We start from the raw sequence: 14,914 nt of genomic DNA, 5'->3' as shown, positions 1-14,914 counted from the left end.
CTGCTGTTTCGTGTAGTACGTGTATCTCAATGAAGGGTTGCACTCAAGGTGCGCCTATTTCCTCGTCCTGTTATGTGAAATGTAACATAGCTACGAGATTATATATATAATATATATATATATATATATATATATATATATATATATATATATATTTGTGTGTGTGTGTGTGTGTGTGTATGTTTGTGCATATATGTATGTACGTATGTATAATATGTGCGTGCGTATATCCATTGATGTTTGTGCATAAGCAAGTATTTGTCATAATGTAATGAAATGATGGCAAGGCAGTTGTTCATGGCTGTATTTATCAATACCTATTTTGCTCATTCCTTTTGTATGTAAGGTAACTGACTGTTTCGTGTATCAATTAGTCTTTTGGAAGATTAACTCTTTTGACAGATTCTCTTAGAAACTAGGTTTAGGATCTTAGTGACAAATCAGAATTTTTTGGTCTCTGTAAGACGAAATATGTTGTTTTCCTTTTATTTGTAGTTGTGCACCTTGCATTCATATCAGTTATTCGACGTCAGCGATTGATAGCCGTTCGTGATGCGAAGTCAACCATTAGGAGGTGCGCGAGGGCAGACCGCACTGTCAAGTGTCTCTCGTCAACAGAGAGAACGTAACCTCCTCAGGGATTTCAGCACTTTGATGGAGTAACTTTAGGCCGAGGGCTCCGAGTGTTGGGGCCTGTTGACAGAAATGCTGACTCAGACCCCAAGAAAGCTAATATTTGCTTAGTAAACTTTACTTTGAACAGAAAAAACACACAATCAGGTCAATATTTGTATGATAAACGCACTTCGAACAGAAAAAACTAACAATAGATTTATAAGAAAGGTAGAAAATTGGTTATGAATAGTTAGCGCATGGGCAGAGAGAGAGAGAGAGAGAGAGAGAGAGAGAGAGAGAGAGAGAGAGAGAGAGAGAGGTGTTTCCCATTTTCAATTAATTTCACGTTACGTCAAAGTAAGGTAGACAGTAGAATTATCAGTAAGATCTTTCCGCTAGGCCCAGTCTATCTCCTAAAAGCTTAAAGGTGGTTTCTCTCTCTCTCTCTCTCTCTCTCTGTGTGTGTGTGTGTGTGTGTGTTTATTCGTTTGGTATTCTATTTAGTTTCCTCAGTTTCAATATTGGTTTTCAATGTATATGATATTTCTGTTTGCTAAATAAGTCTGCTTGCTTTGTTCAGCAGAAATGAAATACAGAGGAGTGAAAGCGCTGGGGAACGCAAACAGAAAACTAATTAATGGACTAGTTGCCAAAGAGGAAATTCTCGGAAGATTGAAAGAAAGCTTCTTTTTAGTGAGGCCATTATATGAATTCACAAAGGAAAAAAAAAGCTGGAAGAAGACGAAGAGGAAGAAAATGAATGATGTGTTTGCAGAGGCGCCGGGTGTGATGATTTCCGAAAATTTCACCCCCCTCACTTTGTAGTTTCCACTTTATAAATTCCGTATTCTGTTGAAAGGCGTGTTTGCTTAGCGACGGATAGTCCGTCGATAGAGGTGCAGAGACAGAGAGGAACTGGGGACGCTTGGTTGGATGACCTTCCTATATTATTCCTTACAATTGCAGGTGTTTACGTGTCATTTCAAGAGAGTCATAAGTGTCTTACTCTGTTTGGCGAGAAAGGCTTGAAAGGAGGTTTGAGAAATATGATACCTTTGATAAGTGTCACACCACGTGTAGTACTATGTGAGGTTACTTGAAAAGTGAGGTCGAAAGTCAGTAACTGGAAGTCAGTCTTCATTTGACCCTTTCAGACCGCTGTATAAACAGTATTTAGGTTGTGTATAGATATTTTATACTGAAGTTGCACAAGTTTTAGCAAGCATGTGAAAGATTCAGTGTGGAAATGGAAATTCTGGTGTTGCATAGTAAGCCTCTAATGTATATTAGAATTGTTGACTTTTACGGTAAATGGAAACTCTACCTCAGTAACAATAAGAGTACCTCTCTCATTTTCATGATCACAACCAGATTTGATAGTGAACTGAGCTATACCAGAGGCTATCTTTCGAGGTTCATTTAAAGCCACAGCCGTTTGCACCAGGCTGCAAATATTGCAAGATTCAGCAGCAACTCCAAACATTGCAGTTACCTGTGGGTATCCCCCCCCCCCCCCCCTCCTCCATCTACCCGGGTTTAGGAATAGTTTGAGTGTAATCGCTGTTATGGGAGAAGAATTCCTCCTTGTTTGTGTGACGACGGCAGGGTACGAAGCTGGCAGAGAATGTAGCCCTCATGTGAATGTTTCTTTGAACGGAATGTTTGCATATTCGCACGAATGTTATTACGGTTTTGCAATATTCATTCACAGAGGCACGGTGCAGTCCGTGACTCAGACATTTTATTGGAGTAGTGTGGATTTTTTTATCTTGTTTTTCCCAGTACGTTTCCTGAACGGGTGACTTGCACAGATGCTGATAGCCTTGAAACGTCTGATTGTCATAGATATTAATTTATCTGTTTAAGTTTAACTGTCACAAAACTTCTGTGAATTGGCGCTAAATATGCTTACCAGAATCAAATGCGTTTAAACGAAGAAAATGTCAAGTTGACTTATCTACACATAGACTATTCATGATCATTCTTTAAGAGCAGTTGTGTAGGTCCTAAGGTGAAATGCATTGAATTCAGCTAACTTAGCTGTCTTATACAAGTGTTGGTTGCCAAAATGAAAGATTTGGTGCTTTATTAGACGAAATAAAAATTAAAATCTCTTACATTTCATTTCGGCATTTTTAAGAAATCGAGTAAAATTTCTGCCTACCGTAGTGATTCATTTATCCAAGGTGTTTGTTCAAAGCAGTAGGTACAAGGTGGGTCCAATTGACGCGCGTTCATCGTCAAATATCTTGTGACGTTATCAAGGTGTGGTCTATTCATTATATTATGCAAATGTGGCGGAATATATATATATATATATATATATATATATATATATTATATATATGTATATATGTATGTATGTATGTATGTATGTATATAGTGTGTGTAGTAGCATGTGTGTATATAGTGTGTAGTATGCATGTGTGTATATAAAAATAAATATACGATTCTTCCCTTACAGGAATTTCGTTCTTAGGGTGTTAATACGCCGGTTCTAACAATTCATTTGGAATGAAAACGCTAGCCCCATGCCCTTCTCCACTAGCTACGATCCGACAATATATATATAGTGTATGCGTGTGAATATTTAATGGCTTCTCTTCCCACAGTTTCCGTCACGTTTTCGACTGCAGAGAGAGAGAGAGAGAGAGAGAGAGAGAGAGAGAGAGAGAGAGTTGGCTTCCTGAATCACCCGTGAAATGTTGGAATACGCGTGCCAAAAATAATGGAGGATAGTTATGTTGGTAATAAAGTCTTAATTGCTCTTAGGGAAATTGCAAACTCTCGGAACTTATGTCTCCGTCCAATTGGCCATCATCATCTTCGGCCCTTTGAATGTTTGTTATATTCCGGTTTTAATGAGCCTTCCACGCAGGCGGAAACGAAGCTTCCTACTTGCGAGAGAGAGAGAGAGAGAGAGAGAGAGAGAGAGAGAGAGAGAGAGAGAGAGACTCAAATGTGTCCAGTTCCTTCCGCTTGGGAGAAAGTATATCAAGCTATGCAAGTGAGAGGGGTATAAATATATCAGACTACAGAGAGAGAGAGAGAGAGAGAGAGAGAGAGAGAGAGAGATTGTGGACGGTATAATGTGCACTTGCATATTAAGACTTGCGTACGTTAAGGAAGGGTAGTTGCCCCTTGACTGAAGACATGCATGGTTTAATTCAACTTCGTTTTGCTAGTGCTTTGTCTTGATGCTCGTGGCTAAGCTTTGGACCTCTCTGTGGAGTGAATTTATAGTCTTATGAAAGCCATCTTTTGTTATATAAGGCGTTCATTCCCTCTGCCTCTGTGACAAGCATTGTTTGCTACTGGCTTTCATGTTGCATTTAACTCTGAACTTGAGAGTATCTGAATAGGAATCCCGTAACCTACCCGGTCTCATGTCACCTTTCTAATATCTTTTTTTCCTTTCTTTCTTTCTTCTTTTTTTGGGTTTCTTTTGGATGACTTCTTTGCGCTCTTCTAACTCCTTTTGTCAGCATCTTAGTTACTGAGGCAGCTTCAAACTATACTTGGAGATATCACATAGTAATTAAAATTGATAACTTCATTTATGAAATAAGGTGTTAAATTGAAAGGTTAGTAACGCACTCAATTATGTTTATATATATATATATATATATATATATATATATATATATATTATATTCAGTTGTATTCTACATAGGAGAATGAAAAAAGGTATATCTCAATAAACGCTCCAAGAAGAGGTCCATTGGAGGACGAAACTGTTGGGCATTTTCTGAGATATACCTTTTTTCATTTTCCTATGTAGAATACAACTGAATTACTATATCTTCGTGCCTAAGAAGATTACCAGTTAATATATACTATTATATATATATATATATATTATATATATAGTATATTATACATATATAATACATATATATATATATATATATATATACTATATATATATAATATATATATATACATGTAATCAGTAGAAGGGTACACGGTAATATTCTTGTTATCAAGGCGAAATGTAATTGTAGAGATATTTATAATGCTTATTAAGCATTGTAATATATCTAAATATATATTTCGTCTTGATAAACAAGAATATTACTGTGGATCCTTCTACTGATTATTTAGAAGCCTGATACGGTATTTTTTATATTGCATATATACATATATATATATATATATATATATATATATATATATATATATATATTATATATATATATATATATATATGTGTGTGTGTGTGTGTGTGTGTGTGTGTGTGTGTGTGTGTTGGTTGGTACATAATTTTGCAGTTTCTGTGTTCTTTGAATTTTCGGAAGAAATTGCTGAAGGAAATAATATTCGGTGAATTTCTTTTATATTGGAGGATATACAATGAACAGTAATCGACACTGTTTCTCTTTCATTGCAGGAAGGAGGAAGAGAGGAACACCTTCATTAAGGACCTACAGGAATGCTTCGCAAGAACAATACATCATCGTAAGTAATGTTTTCTTCTTCTTGACGGACAGGCTGACTTATGTTTGGTGGCAACACTTGTCCATTGGCTGCCGATGTGAATCTGTTTATATTGTGTGATGTAGGTGCCATCGATGACGTCTGCAGTGTCTTACGTCTTCGTTTTCTGACTCACGGGAAACAGTTATGATGCAATTTCCTAAGGAACCGAAATCATTGAGGGCCATTTTTCTCGCAGACAAACTTATCTGACTTGAATGGACCGTTTGCAAAGTCATTTCCCCAATGACTGACTGCGGTGTTCCTGTCAAGGTCCATAAGTTAGAAGGGAGAGAGAGGTATATCATGCTCTGTTGACCTTGGGTTGATGTCTCGGTAGTAGATCAGTTGACTGTCACTCGATCTTTAGTGTCAATCAGTCGTGGGTTGAGTGTCTTTCTCTCCTCGGCGTCTATTAATTGCTTGCAATGCCTTTTCGTTCTCTCCTGACAGATTCACGAATCTCTTCCTTCCTTTGCTTCCTCTTCCTTGGAAACTGACCAAGAATTCTTTCCTCCTTCCCTCATCCTCTCCTCCTCATCCCCCTTTCCTCCGTTCGCCTCTTTACTCCTCACCATCCCCTCCTTTCCGTCTCTTTCAGCCATCTTTAGAGCTGTTTCCCTCCCTTTAATGAAAGCCATTAATTACACATTTGGAAGCCGCTTAAATTCCAATTTTTCCCCCCTTCATCCTCTTCGGGCCCGAGGCTTTTGATCCCGGCATCCAAAAGGACATGAATGAGAATCTCGCGTCCAATTTTTTCTTCCGGAGAAGAAGACGTGAAACCATGAAATTGAGTACGCGCTGGAAATTCCAGTCTTCACTCGGAAGGGACGGAATGGCGCTGCAACCGATCGCGTGGCCTGGTGTCTGTCTGCTTGTCATATACTGTCTTTCGGTTATTATTCCCCGTCTGGCTGGAATATGTGAGGCTTAATGTTCTTATCATATTCTGGCAGATGGCGTCTTGTCATTCTTTAAGCGTGTCATTGCTGTGATCGAGTGTCTGTCTGTATTATGTCCATTAGCATTCCAGTATAGGAATGTATGTATTTTAACATTCAGTGCCATTAATTTATGTATCTTTTAATACGCCATACCAGTAATTCAGTAGGTTGTTATTCGTGTCCTAATGGATATAAAGCAGTATGTTCTTTACATTTCCATGACTTAAATTTCCGCCACATTCAGAAATGTCACTTATTCTGCCTTTGACTCCTGTCGGGCAATGCATAACTTAATATTGTCTGTCTGACATTATTTGAGGGTTAGTATGTGATGCCATCAACATGTCAATTGCCGTAAGGACCACGACCAAATAAACTAGGTCGTTTGATGTGTCTTGAATATCTGGCTACGCGTGTCTGTTAATATTCTATACCATTACCATATCAGTGGCCACAAGTGCCGCCCTCAAAGAAAGTAGGTCAAAGGAAGGAGCCTTAGAAAGGGAATCGCCTTCATCAAAGGACCTTTTCCTTTCGTAGGCCTTCTGCTGAAGGCCTCCCACCTAATCTGAGAAAAGGGACGTATTCAGTCTTTGACTTCTTTCTCCGTGTGTGTATGTGTGTTTTTTCATTCATTGAATCACGTTTTCATTTGTCAGATTTCTCCTCTGCCCGTTGATTTATATTTTATTCATTTTCCTATACTTTTCCCTTTTTCTCTTCTTTTGATATAATCTTTGTCACGCAGACAGTAAATTGAAGGATGTTGGGAGTATACAAAGAGCGGAAAGTTTTAAGTGATAAATTCTCATCAAGGGAGATGGAGATGGAGATGAGGTCGTTTTGAGGGAAAAGGACCATCTTGAACCATCTGAACTTTTCAGAAATGACGAAAACGCATCGTCACTTTATAAAACTCGAAAATTGAATCGCCTTTTGTTATATTGCCAGAGAGCTTCATCAAAAGGCAAAGCAATGCTTATATTATTTTATTACTAAATAATTGATGTATCCGAAAGTAAGAGACTTTTATTATTTTTTTACTTAGTAATTTATTTTTAATGGCCCTCCCGCCATCATCAGTGCCATAGCCCCTTTAGCGTTTCTGTTTTTGTCTTCCGTGCTCACTAAATCCGTCGGTAACGTCAGTAATTTATACGTCTTTGTTGCATTTGTGGGTTTATTTTGTCAATAGGATGAGTTGAAATAAAGTACATTATCATTATTATCATTATTATTTGTAGTAGTAGCATCAGTGGTGGTAGTGGCAGATGCTGTAACACGAATGAGAACTGTAGTTACAAGGAATTACAAGGATTAGGATGTCTCAAAGACTTTTTAGTCCATTTGAGGAGACATCTTGTGAAATGAAACGAAGAGGGAGAGAGAGAGAGAATTTTCGTGGCTCCTGTTCGTCTCGTAATCAGAAGAGACTGTTGCCACCAAGGCGTTATTTGGTCTGAGAGGAAGATGGAATTTTATTTCTTTCTTTTCAGTATCGAATCTTCCCTTTCGCTGGTCGTAGCTTGAAAGTTTGATTCCATCCCTTCGTTAAGGCATTTTCCCCTTGTGGGGGGAGGGGAGTGTTAGTGCTGTCAGTGCACCTCTGTAAGGATTACTTAAAGTTCTTTACATCGTGCCTTCGGCCCCTAGCAGCAAGCCCTTTCGTTCCTTTTACTGTGCTTCCTTTCATATTCTCTTTCTTCCATCTTACTTTCCACCCTCTCCTAACACTTGATTCATAGTGCAACTGCAAGGTTTTCCTCCTGCTACACCTTTCAAACTTTTTACTCTCAATTTTCGTTGCAGCGCAAAAAGACCATTTAGGCAGTGATGACAACCCCTCTCACCCTACGCCCCCTACAGGAGACGAGAAATGGCCCTGCGGCTATGATGATAACTAAATCTAAAGGTTATCTTTATATTATGTTATATCATGAATACTAATAAGCATATTGATCTAAATCTACCTTGCTACAATTACCCTACACTAAAACATATTGTCGTGCTGTCTTAAGATTTTACCAAGATCACCTAACGCGTAGGGTGATTACCCTACAGTTGGCAACACCGCTTCAATTCCGTTACAGCTTTTTCGTCGTATTGTTTCTCGTCAAAGCGGCCCGAGGCTTTATATGTTAATACGTTTGGTTCACTTTTCCTATTGAGATGTCTGGTAGCCAGATCGTGTGAGAACATCAGTGAACAGGTTGCGAGCAAACTTGGTGAGAAAAGTTTCGACGGTGGACTTTGGTATTTATCGATGAAGGTTTAACGTTTTTCGCTCTGTAGAAACAGAGCCAGATTTTCTTAGGTTTCCACCACAATTTGATTATCTGGAAGGAGTCGTCCAAAGAGTGCTTCTTTGAATGTTCTTATTCTTTGTCCTTCTTACTCTCTCTGTTTGTGTGTGTGTGTGTGGTGGTGGGGGGGGGGGAATCATCCCTATATATATATATATATATATATATATATATATATATATATATATATATATATATATATATATACTCTGGTTTAATGCTATATTTCGGTGGACTAACTCCCAACCTTAGCAAGTAAGTAGTGGAAGTTAGTCCACCGAAATATAGTCCTTAGCTTTAATTAAACCAGAAGGTTTTAAGGGGCCTTTTATACTTGAGACGTATCCCAAGAGAAAACGTTTGGTTTTTTCATTTTCCTTCCCTCTTCATTAACTGTATAGTTTGTAACACTTATTAAACTGCGCTCGTCATGCTATTTATGAAATCGTTTTATTGTGCACGAAAAGCGCTTCGCTAATAAGAGCAACAAGAACAAAAGGACGCTGTGTAGCACATATTATTTATGACTCCAACGTGATCATTTTGAGAGGGGGTAACATCAGTGCTAATTGGCTGCGTAGTGTCTAATTACGGAGAATTTAAATCCCGTCATAAAACCAATTAATTAACGCCTTTCTGGGGGAGAGGTGTCATTAATTGTTGGTGGTGGCTGAAGTGGAAGAAAATTGACACCCGAGAACTGCCGGTGTTCGGGGGTTCTCTAGCCCCTGGGGGCTCAGCCTAAACAGTGATGTTGGTTCTAGACCGTCGAGCTGTATAGTAACCTTCCTGTGGAGAACCCTCGCGTGATTTCGGCTTTGGAGGGGGAACTGCGTTTGTGTCATTATCTTAAATTGTAATGACAGACCTATTTTTTTTAATATGTTAGCGGTATATGGTTTTAAACAAACAATTTTAAGGCCACGAACTTCATTAGATTAATCTATTTCAGGTATGTAGAGTACAGATTTGTGCAGTGTTTCTCAGTTTTTTTTTTCTTTCCTCTTTGGACGAGTCGACTACCGATCTCAGGGTTCAAGTTCGATTCTCCGCTCTGCCAACGCGAAATCAGAGGATTTTATCTTTGGTGATAGAAATTCATTTCTCGATGTGGTTCGGATCCCACAAGAAGCTGAAGGTCTCGTTACTAGGTAACCAGTTGGTTCGTAGCCACGTAAAAATATCTAATCCTTCGGGCCAGTCCTAGGAGAGCTGTTAATCAGCTCAGTGGTCTGGTTAAACTAGGATATACATGATTTTTCTTAGCTTTTTTATATGATGTTCGGAAGCTACCTTAGGCTACATCATGACAATTGCAGAAAAGTCTTTGTTCTCCTCTTGTAGATTTAGATGCAAACTAAGGTGAGACGTTATCGTAGCCATGTGTACTGGGAAAACAGTCTGTTTTTTATCCGTTTACTTCTTAGTCTCTGGAATATGAGGATCTTTGATGACCAGGGTGCTGAAGTGAAGGTAAGCGGAAATTAAAAACATTGAACGAATAATAGGTTAGAGAGGAACATAGGTCTGGCAACATATTGATGGCTTCGTGTGAAGTACGAGAGAAAATCAGTTACTTTTCTACGCAAATGAACTCTTATTTGAATTAGTAATTTGTGCTGTTTCCCTGTTGCATTCGTCTTTATCACTTCCATCAACTTCGATGAAGTAAATGTGGAATTTTTATGTCAAACTCCTTCTAAGTTACCCAGTCTTATGTATTGGCGAGTCTTCCAGCTCCCTAATGGTAACCGTACAGTCGAAAACTGAACTGTTTCGTATATTTTTAAAAGCAGTTTCATTTACTTTAAAAGAAACTGAACAATAAATCAGCCGTTTCAGTCATTTTTAAAAGCAACTACATTTTGTCCTTCCAGTGCTGTCAACTATAGTGCTGTGGTCATAACAGATAGACTCCGTAGGATGTAGTGTCAGTGCACCTCTGCATTAACTAAAGGATCCTTTGCAACGTGCCTTCGACCCCTAGCTGCAACCTTTTCGTTCCCTTTACTGTACCTTCGTTCATATTCTCTTCCTTCCATCTTACTTTCCACCCTCTCTTAACAATGGATTCAGAATGCAACTGCGAGGTTTTCCTCCTGTCACACCTCTCAGATCCTTTACTGTTAATTTCCGTTTCAGCGCTGAATGACCTCATAGGTCCCAGTGCTTAAATTCTGTATTCAGTTGAGTTGAATTCATAAGAGATAAAGAGGATCAAACGAGGTAGTTTTCGAATTGCTGAGCACCTTTTGTGAATGAGAGTGACAGCTGGAATTTCCTGAAAGAAAAAAAAATCTTAAGAAGCGCCTGTTGCTCCTCCCTCTTTGTTCCTTCTTCCTACTCTTTGTCAACAGGAGTCTATTAGGGCGCAGAGAGTCTCGTCCTATGAACCCTTACGCAAAAAAAGAAAAAAACAAACAAAAAACAATATGGGCGATGCCATTTTTCAATATCCGCTGTCGCGACAGGGCGCATGCTTATAGTTCCATCAACAACAGCGACCTTTCTTTTTCTTTTTTTTCTTTTTTTTTTATTAATAAATAATTCATGTCCCGCGATTTTACCAGCAGAATGTGGTACTTAGAAAACATACAGAGCTTATGGAATCTCAAATCATGATTGATGTTACCATGACACGACAAGAGTTAATGATAATATAGAAGTAAAATTAAAGCATTAGAAACAAACTACGCTCGGTTTTTCTCTCGTGTCTCACCTTGATGGTGGTCTGTCGTGGTACGTTCGGGGATGTGTTTGACTTTTGCCTTTTGCTTCTTAGTTGCTTTTTATAATCATCGCTCTCTCTTATTTGACCTGTAGCGGCTACGTATGAAGTTTCGATAAGCATGTATCATGATCATATCAAAGATTATTGATAGATTTAAAAGCTTTATATATGACGCGTTCACAATTCAAGTCGCAATTTTTTTCTCTCCAAAATCTTCTAAAAATGTCCTAGTTTACCCATGGAAAAGCGTACTTGCATATTATGTAGACTCTAAAGTGGTCGAAAATCCCATTATCTAACAAGGGTGGTGATATGCGTGTTTGACAATGCCAATTTACATGTTCTAAATGCCATGTACTGTTTGTCGTCGCTACTTTATTACCCGAGTAGATTTTGAAAATTCACAAGATATTAATTGTGTTAAGTTTTCTGTATTTTCCAAACACTGTCTTTTAGCGGGAACCACTGCGCTGTGCAGACCTTTGTAAAAAAAAAAAAAAAAAAAAAAAAAAAAAACAAAAAAAAAAAAAAAAAAAAAAAAAAATTGAACTGTCGTATGTTACGTTTGGCATTGTTTTCGAGGATTTAAAGTATAGAGCCATCTCTACCTAACATTTCGTATGTTGCAGTGCCGTATTACAACATTAAACCAATCATTCTAACAGGCAGCCTACACTCGCGTCACATACCAATGTTGTTTAATGTTCCCAGTGACAAAATCTAACTTGATTGCAGAGCCCTTTTACCTGATACTGCTCTAGCTTATTTTTTTACGATGTTTAGTATTTTGTTTGTTGCTAGTCTCTCGTTTGTTTGTATAAACGTATATACTTACACACATACACATATTATATATATATCTATCTATCTATCTATCTATCTATCTATCTATATATATATATATATATATATATATATATATATATTGTGTGTGTGTGTACTCGTATACACACATACATCAATTCTTTTCATTCGAAATGAAATACCTTCATTCCATTTTCATACAGTTATGTTTTCAGTGATCTGCTATCTTCTTGCATGATAATTAGTGCTTCAGTATTTTCAATATCTTAATAATGCTTGTGATAAAATTCATCCAGTCAGTAGGATCTTTACAATGAAATTATGATGACAATGAAGTATAACTGTTCTGTGTAAAGGACGTAAATGTAAGACAGCTTGACATTTAAGCTAAATAACTTGTCATAAAATAGCTTTGTCGATTTATATTATCAATATTATTATTAAGATTTAAATGCGTATACGGGAAAAGAATTTTTAAAAATTATTTTTGTGTTTATAATTTTTTTATATGTATAAAGCGCTTTACATAATCTGATGAAATGTTGGTGACCGGTTCATCATGTTTCCCCTCTAAAATGCAGTTGAAAATGCTGTTAATCTTGCGAGAGGTTAAATCATTTCCCTGTCAGGCTTACTTTTGGTGGGTTACCTGTAGACGTCAGTTAAGTATAATATGAAATCTGCTTCATTATCTATTTAGCCGTCACTTTATCATCTTCCTTCTTTACCTATCATGAGCTTCCTCCGGTAGCAAGACTTGTTTTGGTTTTTTTGTTTCCTGTTCATATATTTATCTAATTACTTGTTTTCTTTCATCCCGTCTATTTGCCCTCACAAAGAAAAAATATTTTCACAAGCCAGATTCGTATGGTTGCTCCAGCGACTGGGTTTGAATGGTGTTTTTAGGCCTATCTTTGTGCACAGAACATCGGGAAATGTTAGAGGCATTGCGATTAAATAAACGTTGTTACTCCTAATATCTACTGCTTGAGGGGCAACACCCCGTGCTGGCATATATGGCTAGCTTCATCTACAAAAACAGCAGAATATCCTAATATTTATCCCCTACACTTTTTGTTTTCTGTTAAAGAAAACTGAAATGGCTATGTCTGTCCGTCCTCAGGTCTTAAAACTACTGAGGCCAGAGAGCTGCAAAGTGGGATGTTGGTCATCCATCCTCCCATCAGCAAGCATACCAAACTGAAACCCTCTAGCGTCAGTAATTATTATTCTATTTAAGGTTAAAGTTAGCCGTGCTCGTGCGTCTGGTAACGCTGTAAACAAGGCAGCACCGGTCTGCGGCACTTACAGCGTAAAACTTTGTAAAACTCGAGTGCGCCGAAGAACCGTTTTTTTTTTTTTTTTTTTTTTTTTTTTTTTTTTTTTTTTAACCTACGGTGCCTGAACTGTTTTTTTTACTAACGGTGCCTGAACTGTATTTAGGTAGCTTCTCGATATTGCTTGTCTCGAAGCTTTCAACGCAGAGAAGTCCGAAAAGAAACATAGAAATGAAATAGGCGCTTTCGCTACGAGACAAATTCCCGTGCTTGCGCTGGCAGTGCGGTTGCGGAATCCGGTGCAGAGATTGGAAAATATTGGGGACAAGTTTATCGGAAGAGGACAGTTTGACAGTAATAGTCGTTCAGTTTGTCTGGGGGAACGACAGCCCGCTCACGGTCCAGTTATTTTAAAGGGGAAATCTTTCTATCTGGACGAGGACACCGACTTTTGGAAAGTCTGCAAAAGCCGAAGTATGGCACCGGGACTTTTTTTTTTTTATTTTTTTATGACGAAGTATTTTCTATGAGGGATGGAAACTATGACGTTTTCATTGTCTTTATAACAAATGAACGCTTTCACCTTGTCATGATATCAGGGTTTTTATACCGAGAATGAGAAAAACTATTATGAAGTTTTGAACAGCAGTGATTCATGTCTTCCTTCGCTTGACCAAATTCAAGTATAGTTCAAGTTATATCTTTGCAAATAAAGTGTTTTAACCTCACCAGTGACACACACTTTCTTCAAGAGTAACACTTCTAAGCTCTTCTAGGTAGACCTGAATAAAAAAAAATTCCATAGATTCTCGACTTCAGTAGATCGTATGACAACTATTTTCCCCTTGGTTTTACCCAAAACCATCCCATCTGTAATTTGTCGCCTATCACCTAAATATTTTCATATTTTCCAACCCCTTTCCTTCCTTTTATTGTACCTCCTTTTATAGTCTCTACTCAATCTTACTTTCCATCTTACTTTCCACCCTTTCTTAACAATTGATTCAAAGTGCAACTGCGAGGATATCCTCCTGTTACACCTTTTAAACCTTTAACTCTCAATTTTCTTTCAGCCCTGAATGACCTCATAGGTTCCAGTGACTGTCCTCTGGCCTAAATTCTATATTCAATTCAAATCATATTCTCCAAATCCAGTCACATAAAATTTACTCTCCGAGGCTTTCTTATAAATGCCATTCTTTTCTTTCGTGAATAATATGATTTTTTTTTGTAACAATCTCTTGCTGTCAATATCATTCTTTCCTTTCATGGATAATATAAACTCATTTTAACCACCTTTTCCTCTGTCCCACTCAGTCTAAACTCTAAAAACATTCATTCTTGTAGTAAACACATAATATTTACTTCATATCTCCCCCTCTTTGTCTTCCTGACACTTTAAGCATTACCTTTTCGTAGCCCTAAATATTTCAGCTAAATAAACATCGCTCTTTGTTCTTCCAATATCTGGCTGACATGTATGTCACAACCCATGGGTGACCATGACCATTCACTTTCAATTTCATTGACCAATATTGGGATATTGTCAATGATATTGATAGTGTAATATGGTGGTTGTAGGTTTGGTTGTTCTTGAGTATTGAAACGACCGCGTCAGTCTTATTCGCAAATATTACTTACTAACATAGGTTAAATTATCTGTTGACATAAAAAAATCATATGTGAAATTTGGTTTGGAATAAAAAAATATACTTATTGTATGATTACACTATTTATTATTAAAATAATTCTCTCTCTCTC

At 37.6% G+C, this 14,914-nt stretch overlaps 1 protein-coding gene across 5 annotated transcripts in view; it reads left to right on the top strand.

The window, feature by feature from the left end:
- The window catches only part of LOC135223558 (uncharacterized), a 188,110-nt gene that overhangs the window by 66,467 nt on the left and 106,729 nt on the right, over window positions 1–14,914 (top strand). For all 5 annotated transcript variants that reach the window (XM_064262100.1, XM_064262076.1, XM_064262109.1 and 2 more), the window contains one exon: window positions 5,006–5,073. The gene's annotated coding sequence lies outside the window, so the exon portion shown is untranslated. The remainder of the gene's footprint in view (window positions 1–5,005; window positions 5,074–14,914) is intronic.

The sequence above is a fragment of the Macrobrachium nipponense genome, chromosome 20 (genome assembly GCF_015104395.2).
Source record: "Macrobrachium nipponense isolate FS-2020 chromosome 20, ASM1510439v2, whole genome shotgun sequence".
NCBI lineage: Eukaryota > Metazoa > Arthropoda > Malacostraca > Decapoda > Palaemonidae > Macrobrachium > Macrobrachium nipponense.
The sequence above is the reverse complement of the archived record's forward strand: the minus strand, read 5'-3'. Positions and strand labels throughout refer to the sequence as shown.